This window comes from Crocodylus siamensis, chromosome 4 (assembly GCF_052110815.1).
Source record: "Crocodylus siamensis isolate JL-2025a chromosome 4, ASM5211081v1, whole genome shotgun sequence".
NCBI lineage: Eukaryota > Metazoa > Chordata > Crocodylia > Crocodylidae > Crocodylus > Crocodylus siamensis.
Window position 1 is genome coordinate 239,071,096 of NC_143398.1, and position 13,795 is coordinate 239,084,890.

The window sequence follows — 13,795 nt, forward strand, 5'->3', positions numbered from 1 at the left end:
AGACTTCGGCTTTGTCAGACAAGCGTGCACGTTTTGCAATGTTGCTAAGAGCCCATGCCCAGAGGGAAAAGATGTTTCCAGCAGCCCAACACGGGTACAAATTTGCTTGGTCTCAAGCTGGCTGATAAGACCGAGAGGCAGCACACAGCAGTGAGAGTCAGCAGCTGAGAAGCTGCATCTTCTCTCTTTGCTGTGGTTTCCCTTCCCCCTTTCCCATTTGTTTCTCTTGCTTTGTCTCAAGGAAGTAGGAGTGTACTTTAACCACAGCAAGAGCCCCCCCTTATCTCAATGCACCCTTCCTCGTTCCCACAAAAAGGCCATCTTTAATACCATCTCAAAGGCTGTCAAACAGAGGGGCTTTCCTTATAAAACCTTTCAACTGCTTAGGAGAAAGAGATGGAGGGATACTGCTAAAAGGACAGCTGAGCTTTATATTTTACATGTTCAATGGTTTAACATCTTTTCCTTCTTTTTCCATATCTTGAATAAAAGGGGTAAAAGATTCTTAATGGTGATTGTTGCCATGGCATTAAATGAGCTGAGATTTCTCTACTCAAACCCCTAAACCTTGTTTAACTGTTTAGAGACAGGGTCAAGTTAGTGCCTTTCATTCTCTGGGCCCTTTAATCCATCACCATTAATGCAACACTGACGAAAATAAGCTCACAATCTAGAAGTATTGTTACTTTTAACCATTCTAATCCTGAGTTTAATGACATCTCTTTCATATCTGAATAGTGCTTTAAGAAGAGAAAGTGCCAAGCGAGGGCTAAGTATTTATTACAATGGGCAATACTGGAATTTTGTATAAGAAATAGTTTTAAGTATTTCATCAAACATAGCACATCTTCTCTTTGATATTTGATTGTCCCAGGGATGGCTTAATAATATGTTGTGACTGATTGTGGCACAGTACCTTTGGGGGTGCTCGCCACTTGAGGGCTCTCACAGGCTCTGAGGGAAGCCTGCTTTGGAGAAGCAGCAAGGAAAACCTCCCTTAGGTACCATTTTAAGGGGGAAGGTGTGTGGCAGGGCACTGTGGGTGCCTGCCACTTTGAGACTTAAGCCAAGCAGCCAGCAGGTGCCTGGTTCTGGCAGCCACTTTGGACTCAGGGCTGCCTATATGAAGAGAGCATTTTGCTGCTGGCAGGGCAGGCAGCAACGTTGCCTGGCTGCAAGGCTCCTGGTATCCTTCTGGAGGTAAGGGAGGAGCTGTTGGGGATGGCTAGGAGGCTCCTGGTCCTGGGCATGACCTAAAACTGCACGCTGCTGGGAGTGGGTGGTCTGGTGGGGCTCTCAGTGGCATAGGAGCCCCCAGGAAAAGCCAGGCCAGTGATCACCCCAGTGAAAGGCAAGAAGGGGCACCTTAAACCTAGCCCTCACCTTTGGGTGGGTTTGTGTAATACCAGATGCAGTTGGGGCCAGGCACAGCTGCAGCCACCTGAGCCATGTGTGGGGTGCAAGACCTGGAGGAAAGGTAGTTGGGGTCAGGTGTGGCTACAGCCACCCGAGCCCACTGGGGAGCGAAGCCCCATGGCACCGAGTGAGGGGGGCAGAGATCTGGAGACCCAAGTGAGGGGAGTAGGCCAAAGTAAGTCTTTGGACGCCTGAGGCTGAAGTTTGGGCCAGAGGCCGAATAAAGGGGGCTCAGCCCAAGAGAGAGGGGTGAGTCCTGACCCCACTAAGTCCTCCACTGCTGGGAGGCTGAGTGTGGGTCAGAGGCAAGATCCTAAGTAGCACCCGCTGCTCCAGAAGAGGAGTGAGAGTCTCCTGTGAGACCCTGGAGCACCAGTTGTAGTGTGAGGTACCTCAGCTCCCGCAACCTGGAGTACTGCATCCAGTTTTGGGCTCCACAATTCAAAAAGGATGTGGAGAAGCTTGAGAGTGTCCAGAGGAGAGCCAAGTGCATGATCAGAGGTCAGGAAAACAGATCTTACGATGACAGGCTGAGAGCCATGCGACTCTTTAGCCTGGAAAAGCGCAGGCTCAGGGGTGATCTGATGGCCACCTCTAAGTTTATCAGGGGTGACCACCAGGATCCGGGGGAACGTCTGTTCACCAGAGCGCCCCAAGGGATGACGAGGTCGAACGGTCACAAACTCCTGCAAGACCGTTTCAGGCTGGACATAAGGAAGAATTTCTTTACTGTCTGAGCCCCCAAGGTCTGGAGCAGTCTGCCAGCGAGGTGGTTCAAGCACCTACATTGAACACCTTCAAGAGTAAATTGGATGCTTATCTTGCTGGGATCCTATGACCCCAGCTGACTTCCTGCCCTTTGGGCAGGGGGCTGGACTCGATGATCTCCCGAGGTCCCTTCCAGCCCTAATGTCTATGAAATCTATGAAACCAGGAAAGCAGACCCAGAGAGAGGGTGGGCTAGTGGCAGAGGCCTGAGGTAAAATACTTTTTGACTGGTCAATGCTGGGGCCAGGACCAGAATGGTCAAAAGGGCCAGGGGCACACCACAAGGGACGCTCAGATCTGAGGGCCTGGGGTTCTGACTGGCCTTGGAGGTGAGGCCAGGGCCTGTGTGGCCAAAGGTCCCGGGAACACCATGCCTGAGAGGGGAAATAGCCTTAGGGAGCTAGGTAGCCCAAATGAAGGCGGAGTAGGCCTCTTGAACGGAGGATTCTGGAGCCCAGTGTGGGGCTGGTGTGATTAACAGCTGGATGCCATCTGCAAGGCATGGGCTGCGGTGTAGGGAAAGTACAGAGCTGCAGATAGTACCCCCTGGCATCGGGGCATGAATGGGCAGCCTCCTGCCTTAATTAACATCTTAATTAATTAAGAACAAAACGTGGAAGGTGAGTCAGGTGGGTGGCGTGCCCAAAGGCAAGTGGGGAACCTAGTACTGTGGCTAGGTGGGGAGCCCCACTTTGCCACACCGATATTTGCTGCTTTGGCCCCTTAAAAATCCAATAATTATTTTAGAGTATTCCTTCCCTCATTATCAAACTAATGATGCTGTTCCTATCCCCAGTGTATTTTATGCTCGAAGTGGGATATTCAAAGCCTGTTGTGTTAACCTAACCATGATCCCAGTGAAATCAACGGGAGATAATGCTGGACTGCCCAATGGTACCTATACATTGTTTATGAGGGGGGCACATAGTATTTGAGTGTTTCCTCCCTATGTCCTTAGACCAACACAGTTACAAACTACACCCCCGGCACAGTCTGCAATGCATATATCCCCTTAGCAATCCTGCAAAGTGGGAACATGCTGTTATTCCCATTTTACCACTGTGGAACTGAGGCGTGCAGTGGCCTAGGCACAGGACCTCAAAGGAATTTAGGCTACAAACTCTGATTGAACTCCATGGCTAAGTGATTGACCAAAGGTCACACAAGTCCATGGTAGTTGAGGGAACTGTGCCCAGGTCTTTTATATCAGAGACTAACACTGACGATTGGGCCACTACCCCATTCTCCTGACGCTTTTCCATTTCCAAACATTTCTAAGACTCTTCATAACTGGTTTATTTTCAGTATTGTTCCAGTTCTCTGCACAGCACATGGCGTCCAGTGGTTTCTAAGCACTCAACAAAAGTTATAGTCTCTCTTTCTCAAAGTACCTCACTCCTCCATTTTTACTCAGGTTGGGGCAGATGCAAGGCTGTATAGCAGGAAAATATGGGACTACTTCTATACTCAACACAAGGTTTCTAAGCTGCCAGAATCTGCAGTGGATCATTTTCTACACAGGCCTTTTCTGAAGGACTGTTTAACTTCTGGTCTCTTGGAGCAAGCCTTCCCCAATGCCTGCTTGTGGAAGCTTTCCTTGCCAGATTGCATCACTGTCCATCATGTTCACAGAGGCATCTGAGTCTTGCAATTCAAGTGTCATGATTAGGGGGAGCAGTCTCTGCATTTAGTTCAATCCACAGGGACTGTTCAAGAACAGGAAAGATAGGCAGTGACTGCCCTCATTAATAACAGAAGGCTTGCCTGAACATTGTCATTGTGGAAATCTGAGGGGCTTTTATTTTTTTTTTCTCAACAGCTAGAATTTTTTTTGTTTCTATTTTCTGTAGAAATGTTCAATTTTGGGTCAAAAACCAGAATGGCTCAAACCCTAAATGTTCTGAATCTGAAATGCTATGGAGGTAGCCAGGTCAGGCAGCCTGTACATGATCTTGGAAGATAAGTACTTGGATGAGAGACCACTCTGGAGTCCCAGATGCCAGAGATATTGTGTCCCCAGGTGCTGAAGTTGAAAGGGTAGTGCCTAGTGAGCCACCGAAATTGAATGGATGAAGACTTTCTTTAGGGAAGGAGAGGAATAAATGGGAAGGAAATGTCACTACAGTGTGGACCAGGCAGGGCACCCTAGGGTCGCCATGCTCTCCCCTAGTGCCCCTCACTGTCCAGTTTGCCTATAAGGCAACCTTCATTCTCGCCTGCCACATCTTGATCATAAATATATTAAAGGGAGGCTGCTTCTCGTCTTCTTGATCACGGTGCAAGACTCAGAGTAGCAGGAGGTTCTATAGCGGGGTTCTGAGCACCCCAGCCTTATGGGCTATGCGTGGCTCCAACCACCCCTGTACCACTCCCCAAGCCTCGCAGATGTACCGGACGTTGTTTGGTCTGTCTCACAACCGCGCCCCCCACAGGTGCCCGGGCCCTCCGCAGCCCTTGTCTCTCAGCGCGCTACCCCTTTTGCTCTGGGCTTCTTGCTGCCCCCTTGCCCTGGGGCTTCTCACTGCCCCCTGACTCTGGGGGTTACCATGCCCACACTGGGGCTGGGGTCCACGCACCCCCAATGCTGTGCCCACTCTGGCACTGGGGTCCCCACGCTACCATGGGTCCCCTATGCGGCCTCCTCCAACCTCTAATAGCCTCGTCCTAACCACCGGTGTAAACCATCAACGCAAACTCAAGCCCTTTGGCTATAACATAAACCTAAGCCATCTGGCCGTAGTCACCTTCGAGTCTGTCACCGGGTTTCTCCATCTCTCCCCCAAACAACTGTCCGTGCATGCTAGCCTCTTCCTTTTTCTCACTCGGGCAGAGTTCCTACCCCTACGGCTGCTGGGAGGCAACTGCCTCCCGGCCTCAGCCTGGAAGTTATATAGGAGCCAGGCCCTGCCCCTTCTGGTCAGCTGACTCCCACCGGTCTCCCTGGCAACCCACAGCTGGGCTCCTCACTTGCTGCTCTACAAGTAGCAGGCGCCTCAGTGCCCTGCTACACAGCATCTGGGCCGAGTTACAGTCCAGTTGCCTCTTAACCCTACTCACTAGGCCAGACCATTATTACCCATAATGTGCTGTGGCCAGATGACTGCCATGAAGCTCTGTGTCCTTTCACCAGGCAGAGAGAGAATGGCATACCATGGGGAGGGCTGTTTTTTTGGGTTTTTTGTGGGCTTTTTTTGGGGGGGGTGGTCCAGCCCATAGATGTGAATGGGAAAACGACGTACTTAAATACAACTCCTCTGAGATGCAGGAGCTACATTTTAAAACAGGAATATCTTTATTTTTCATTGATCATTCAACATTTTTGGATGAGGAGAAAAAACATGTAGATCATGACCAGCTCAAATCAGCAACCCGCAGAGAGAGATAAGAGGAAGCAAACAAAGAAGGGAGACCTGGCTTAGAAAATGAGAGAGACCCGACCTCTGCACTTCCGGATGTCTTTCTCTACCAGTGGGTTTATTTTCCATCATTAGAAGTACTTGAGCTGACTCTTTTAGAAATAAAAAGGGAGTATAATAGATGGCATGACTGAATGTCTCCCTCTTACAGCTGGCTCTGGAGACCATAACATCCTGTTACTTATTTCCAAGGGAGTTACTGGTTATGGGGAAGCAGTTTGTGCTTATACAGCTGAAGTTTCTGAATTTAATTCTGACTGACAAGCAGAGACAGCCACGTTGCACTATTACACAAGTAATTTAGTTTTGCTCTTTCCTTTCAAAACAACAATAGTACTGTATGACAGTATTATACAATCCAGTATTGTATAACAAACCCAACAACAATACTGTATCAAATAAAGTAAACCAAAGATATACTGAAAAAGAGAAATAAAAGTGCAATTTTTTAAAGGTTCCTCATTCTGATGGAGAGTTTATGGTCTATTTTCCCAATTTCTTTTGTTGTTTTCTCTTTCTTTAAGACATAAAGAAGAAAAGGAGAGAATCAGATGTTTGTTTTGGCTTGATTCTAAGCCCAGTCCATCTCCTACTTATCCTTTAATTCTTAGCAATTTTCATAAGGGGAAAAATCAGACTCCTAAAGAAATGGAGATACTGTCCATTGAACTACAAGCAACTTGGATACAACAGGAAAGAAAAAGACTGAATTATAAATACTGTTAAAAACATGCCTAGGATATAATGCTTGATTGAGTTAATATATCCAAGTATATTACATATATTAAATTAATATATCAAAGCAAATTCATGCCTGGTGTAACTCTATTACCCTAGACATGCATTTATCTCACTCTTATTAAATAAATGGACAGTACCTTCTGACTCCAAAATACTTGCAATTAAATAAACTAACAACCACATCTAATGGGGTAATCACTGCCAGAGAGGAAAGATGAGCTTGTAGTTAAAGTGCTAGGCTGGGACTTGGAAAATCTGGGTTTACTTTCTCTGAACAATCACTTAATCTCTCTGGGCCTCAGTTTCCTTGAGCATATGACACCATCCTTTCCCTTGTTCGACTGTAAGCTCTTCGGAGCAGGCACTGAATCTCCATTGGGACTGAACCTGGACCAATCTAGATTTAAAATTGTAAGCCTCTGCTGCTTGTGTGAAGATGAATCTGTTAACTGGGAAGAAGTCATAAGCTCATAAACCTCTTATGTGATTACAGTACTAGAGGTGAGACATTAATGTGGGTTACCCACATGGTTCCCTGGACCTGGAACTTGGTGGGGGTCTGTAGCACCAACTGTACAGGCAGTCCTCGACTTACAACGTTTTAAGTTACAACGTTTCACACTTACAACATTTATAAATTGACACCCTGTTTCAACTTTCTGACATCAGTTTCAACTTGACAATGCTCGATTCGACACGACACCATTGAACAAGTTTGCTGCGTCACTCATCTCCCTGGAGAGCATCTGTCCAAACTTCCTTGGACACTTTTTTTTTAAGAAAGCAGATGAGACGCCAGAAAAACCTGCAGTCAGGATTCCTGAGAAGACTTTAGCTAAGAGCCCTTCAAAAAGTCCAACCAAGAGCTCTTCAAAAACTCCAGCAAAGTCACCGCAAATAAGTCCTTCCAAATCAATATGATTGCTATTTACAATATAAATACATCAATGTAGCTATATTTCTCATCCATAATTGACTGACTACAAAATTCTGGGTTATTTTTGGTGAAAATAGGGTATCAGGCCTTGGTTCAGGAACCAATTCCCCATTTATAACATTGTTTCCTATGGGAAAATCAGTTTTAATTTACAATGTTTCAACTTAAGACATGGTTTTCAGGAACAGATTGAGTCATAAATCCAAGGACTGCCTGTAATGCAAACAATATTACTGTCACTTCTCTACCAAGAGGGATGAGTATTTGACCTCCATTGGATCACTTTCCCATAGAGGAGAATTTGGTGATGTAATGTCCATGTGTTTTCTTTGTGCAACTGGTTTAGACAGCAGTCCTAAAGCAGTGGGAGATATAAAAAGCACACAGATAACCTCCTCTTTCAAAATTTCTCAGGCCACACACCAAGGTGCAGGTTCCAGGAAGTGATTTTGCCCCCCAGATTGACTCCTTTGCTATTTGCAAATCTTCCCCCAAAAAGAACTAAAAGCAGTCAGAGATGAGAAACTTTTCAAAGGCAAGGCTCCAGCACCAGTGTAAGCCCTGCAGCCTGGCCCTCTGATATGGAAACAGGGAAAAGAGTGGCTGAGAGCAGCTTCATGTCTCCAGGTGGACAGCAGGAGCAGGACAACAGCCAGGCCTCATTTGCACTGGGATATATGCCAGCCCAGATCATTTGGTCAAAATCTCGTGAAGTTATGAGCTACAGTATATCAAAACACTGTTGTGCCAAATGGATGACAAAAGGGCAAGAGTGCTGCAACAAGTGTCCTGAATGAGGCGTCCACTTAAGTGCAACAATTATCTGGCATTGTTGGGCAGTGTAGCCAGGACAAGAGTAAATGGTTGCCTACTTTGCAGTGGGGGTAGAGCTCCGGCAAAAATCATTCTATTTCCAGGTAGCGTGTTCTGCCTAAAACGTTAGACCCCAATTAGCTTGGCAGCTTTGCTGACGCTGTGATGAGCAGTGAAAGAGGTGAGGTTGCAGGGACCCCAGCCCTCTAAAATCATGGCAGCTTAGGGGTAGATTTTAACCTCGGGACCAGACCAGGGACCTTGGGGAACCTTGAGGCTTTACTAATCACTGACAGTCACCTGCGAGTGGCGTGTAGTGGAAAGCACCTGCTAAGGCCACTTTGCCACTTTGCCTTTCTGGGCATATAACCTGGTAGCAAGGGGAACATTGCTAAGGCACTTCCGCCAGAGACAGTGTACATATAGTTCACTGATTATTGCTGTGTTGTCTCACATTAATCCTGTGTCTCCAATTCCCCTGAGAAACCCCTGCTTGATATTTATATAGACTTGGTACTTCCGAATTGGGAAATTTTGCCCAGTAAGAGCATCCAGCGATGATATTTCACAGTTCTTCTGGGCTTCTGGGTTGAATCTTCAGACAGGGATCCATTCAACATTTAAAAGGAGCCCTTATATATACTTGAAGCAGACCTGTGCTGCTGCTGACATCATCCAGCAGGAATATCGCATCATCAGTATTGCCAACTCTCATGATTTTGGGTGTTGTTCTTAAAGTCTGCCCTTTGGGAATGTGAAAAACGTAGCTCTTTCTTTTAGATACATTTATATTTATATATAGATAAAAGAAAGAGGTACGTTTTTCACATTTCCAAAGGGCAGACTTTAAGAACAATGCCCAAAATCATGAGACCTGGCAATACCGCATCATTAAGGGTGAGACTTTGAAAAGAGGGCAGATAAACAAAAGGACTGAGGCAGAAATAAGCACAGGTTCAGGTTAGGGTTCGGGTTTTAATACTGTGAGTTTTAATCTTGGCTCTGCAGTGTTGCTAGGACAAGTATGATAAGAGCAACCTAACTACCTTCCTGGGATGATGTGAAGGTTAATTAACACCTGTGGAGTGTTATGCAAGTGTTAAGTTTTATTAGCACACGGGAGCAATTTAAAAAAGAACTGGCTTCAGTTGTGTGCCCCACTGTGAAAGAGAGAAGAATCACGATACAAAAATAAGTGGACATCCAAGGAATCTGAAAAGCAGGGCATCCCAATCTGATATAAAGAAGCACCTTTTCGCTTGCCACTTAATTAAGTCGTGGAACTTGTTAGCGCGAGAAGTTGTTGAAGCCAAGAACTTGACAAGATCTGAAAAAGGATTGGACATTTATATGGATATCAAGCACAGCCAGAGTCATTATAAGCCAAGGCAAAAATTCAGAAGGGATATTAATGTTTCAGGCAATCTCTATCAATCAGAGATCAGGATGAGACCTACCGTAAGTCTACTGCAGCTTTCCTGCACCACCTCTGACGCCGCTGTTGGAAACAGGTTACTGGGATCAAAAGGCTGTGGGTCTTCTCCAGTAAGGTATTTCCTATGACACTACCTATGAAACAGAATGATGCATGCAAAGGTCAACTGGCTTAAGACTTTATTAGAGCTAAATAAACTTAACTGCTGACAAATGAAAGCAAATCTAACCTTAACATCTCCCAATCAGTGAGGCTACATCCCTCGGGAAATATGGATAACTAGCAAAATTGTTCTGACATCCATGAATTAATGTAGGTTTCCTGTACTTTGCCCTGCTCGTACCCTTTTGTTCTGTTTCTCCAGCCCCTTTTGGACATCTTCCGCACACGGTCCAGTGCACAATGGATAGGACTGTCATTGTTCAGGCTCTAACCTGTACACAGTGCACAATGGACAATAGGTCTGTCATTGTTCAGGCTCTAACCTGTACATGAGCCAGATGCAGCCTTAGAACATTTCCCATGACAAGTGAAAAATCACTGCTGGGGTGTGCCAATATATCAGCAAAGCAAGCTGCAAGCAATAAGCAGTCCCATGACAATCTGCAGATTGACTCAGACAGGCTCCATCCAGGAATCGGGCTGCATCAACATGGAAAGCAAGTTGCACGAGTTGGCTTTATGCCATTCACAATCTGCAAGTGCAAAACGTGGCATATGAAAGGACCCGGACTGCAATTCAGGACCGATCACAGGTCCCTGAGGGATTTCCAGCTGATCCTGGGGAAAGAGGGCCCTGTAGTAGTTCTTGGATGCTTTGTGCTTAAGGGAAGTAGCTGCATGAAAGATAATGAAACCAACATGACTTCTTGCACATATTCAGCTGCTTTCCTCCTGAGGGTCTCCCAAGTACATTAGGAACCATACGGATCACTTTGCCCATCAATGAAATGCAGCCCAAGTACATTAGGAACCATACGGATCACTTTGCCCATCAATGCTGGGCTGCAGCACAACAGCTGCTTAATGATGCACGCTGCAGAATAGCTTAAAGGTAGTATTCTTCACATCTGGCCTCCAGCCGAAATGGCAGGATATGTGTACCTGGCAATGTGGCAACTTGGTGGTTCTCAAATATCTTCCTGGGGTGAGCTGTTCTTTTGGCCTCCTATCAAGGATACTGCTTTTCCTCTCAGCCTCCCCATCCTCCTGTCACAACTTCCCCCTGTAGCTACCAGAAAAAGTAGAACAAAATGAAAACAACGCTCGGAAGTGATGTGAAATTAAGCTAATTTAAAAGCCCACATGCACCTGTCTGGTTACTTCCCGCTATTTTGCATCTGTGCTTTTTATTTTCTCTCGCTACCTGCCAGGGCTTTGCCTTTATTAAGGCAGACTCTCACTATGTTGCCTTCAGGCACCCACTCTTTTCCCCAGGTCATTCCACAGTTTGGTCCTCGCCTCCTGAGTGTTTGCTATCCTGTCACCTTCAGCATTGTCAGAAAGCTTGATCAGAGTTGGATTTGTACCAGAGAGACACCTGGAACAGAAAGATGTAAACCACCTGCACAAATTGTTAGCAACAATGGGGTTTTTTTGGGTTGATTTAGCCAAAAAAGCATCTGGAAACTCTAAGAGAACATTGAACTGAGCTCTGGCTAGAAGCAAAACTGCACGGCCTGAAGACTGACATGCCTCACCATTGTGACAGCAGCAGCTCTTATAGATAAAGTTTGAGAACTACTGTGTTGGCTGCTTCAGCAAAACTGTCTGCCTGGGAACTTTATATTAATTGCCCGAGTGTCTATGCATGATGTAAATAGAGATCTTGTCTGGCTCTGGATCACTGTCACAGTGACAATCATGGTGGCCTCTAATGGTATATCTGGCTCCGAGCGTGCCCGAACCTTTCATAAGTCTGAGACTAACACCTGAACTTCACAGCTGACCCATTTTGATAACTGGAGGAACCCCTCCCCCATTCAAATGTTGGGAAATTAGATCTCAGCCTGAACAATGGAGGCCCAGGTTCATTTGTAATAACAGATTATGTTTCAAAGGCAGAGTCTGAGATCTGTGCCAGGTAATGCGTGCAAAGAGATAGAACATGAGCATTTTGGCGCTGCTTATTACAACCACGTACTGCTTTCAATACCCAAGTCTGCAGCAATGCACCAACAGTCCTGAAACCAAGGCAGACCTTAGTTCTCTGTGTGCATGCATTTGAAACATACAGTGAAAAATAATTGGTACTTAGCAATAAGATAAAGAGTACAGGCTCTGTCAGGGCAAATGGAGCTTGAAGTATGTGCTGCTGCTTCAGCTCGTCTTCTGCATTTGCTTGCTTGAGATAGCTCAGACGGTGCTTAGGGTTCCAGGATGCTACGTGAAAAATTAGGAGCTAATTTCACTGGTCTGAGTGGTCCAAAGAGGGACCTGCCATGCTCACTTTCTTCAGGAGATAAAGCCTAACGTTTTTGCTCCCTGACTCCTGATAGAAATTCAGTGAGAGGGAAGGGCTGCTACCATTCACCCATCCTAAATACTGATGAACCTGACTGCACCTCATATTTACAGTAAATAAAGCTCCAGTTTAGCAGGGCACGTGCCTAAATCCCATTGGCTTCATCTGAACTTCTCTAGTATGCTAAGCCAAAGTTCAAAATAAACCACTTATGTGCCTTGGAGCCTTGAGATGGGGTTGTTCACATGCATCATCCTTCTGCTGAATCAGGGCCTAAATTCCTGCCGACTAATATCTGTGGGTTTTTTCATGGGTGATACCCAAGGATTTTTGTGGGTAGTATCCTTTTTGCTCATTTAAATATCTGGAGCACATATGCAGAAGGCAGTCTCACCCATCAGTCACCACTTTACCTATAAAACATCAGAACCATAGATATTTGATCTTTCCAGGGGCAGGAATATCAGCTCCAGCTCTAGGAGGGGATCACAACCCATGACTCCTTCATTCAAAAAGTCCTAATTACTGCATCTTTGCTGCCTGGGTATCACTCTGAAAATGGAGTTAAATTTCTACAATAAGATCCATTTAAAGACACAATTTAGAATAAGCATTTTTAAAACAAATTATTTTGCATTCTGGTAAGCCTTGATTTATACCAGCAGTTCTATTCTGTTTGATGGGAAGTAGGTCTTAGCAGGATCTGGCCTACCGATTGCAGTGCAAAGAAGTGCAGATCAGTGGTAATATTTGCATAAAATGCAGTAGTTAAATTCAAAGTGCAATGAAAACCAGTATTTGCCTCAAACATTCGTCTTTCTTGTGGTCTTGTTTGAATCAGCCTTTTGGGGGGGGAGGAGTACTAGAGAAAAGGAACAGAAATTAATAAAAGAAACAATCCTTGTACATTTTACTTTCCCATCACATCATGAATATAAATACAAAACTAATCTACCGGAGGTGTTTTTGATGGACAACATTGTGTGGAAGAGAAATAGGAAGAGGGAGTCAACCATGAGGAGACTCATAGGAAATCAAATAATTGATCAGGCTGAAATCTGGTAGCCTGCAGCATACAAACAGAGCTGAAATTTAGATATGTCATTGCTCTAATGACTAGTCTGAGTCCTTAAGGAGTTCAGGTGTCTTGTGTGTTAATGTTTAGCACCTCTATTTCTCATGTTAACGTAAGGTTGAGAGTGCTTGGTACCATATAGGACAGAGTCCTAAACAGGCTGTGTGGTTGATGTCAGAGTACTTGGATTAGGTGCTTATCCTCAGTTTATCCCCTGGGAATGGAGTGATGTAGCAGGTTTGGGTCCCAGGGGTGGCTGTGATATCCCCTGGTGACAGCACAGCTCCTGCTTCACTTGGGCTCTCTTTCTTCTCTCCTGCCATGCCTTGATGTAATTAGTTAACTTGGGAAAAGGAGGCTACTGACCATGTGTACTCTAAACCCTTAAGGGCTGCTTTCATGGCCTCCTACTGTTCCTACATCCACATCCATGTCTCACAAATATTACCAGCTGATCATGCCTGTGGCTCTTGGCCCCAGTCCAATATCATGCTTTTTCAGGTTTCTATGACCTTGTTGGGACCCCAGCCTTCCTGGCCTCTAACCCTCCTTTCTTCTTACCAGACCCTGATGCCTCGGCCAATGGTGTCATACCTGGCCTTTAGGCTCATCCATCTCAGCTTCAGGCCCTGGCCCAGATAACAACTCACTATGGCTCTGGCCTTACCCCTCCGGGCTCAGGTCTCAACCCTCCAGGGCAGCAACCTGTTGATGCCTGGAGCTTGGCCCC

At 45.8% G+C, this 13,795-nt stretch overlaps 1 protein-coding gene across 1 annotated transcript in view; it reads right to left on the reverse strand.

Moving 5' to 3' along the window:
- PDIA5 (protein disulfide isomerase family A member 5) overlaps nt 1–13,795 on the reverse strand; it is a 192,202-nt gene that overhangs the window by 164,807 nt on the left and 13,600 nt on the right. The window contains exons 2-3 of the mRNA XM_090046002.1: nt 10,631–10,757; nt 9,549–9,660 (exon numbers count right to left, since the gene is read on the reverse strand). The gene's annotated coding sequence lies outside the window, so the exon portion shown is untranslated. The remainder of the gene's footprint in view (nt 1–9,548; nt 9,661–10,630; nt 10,758–13,795) is intronic.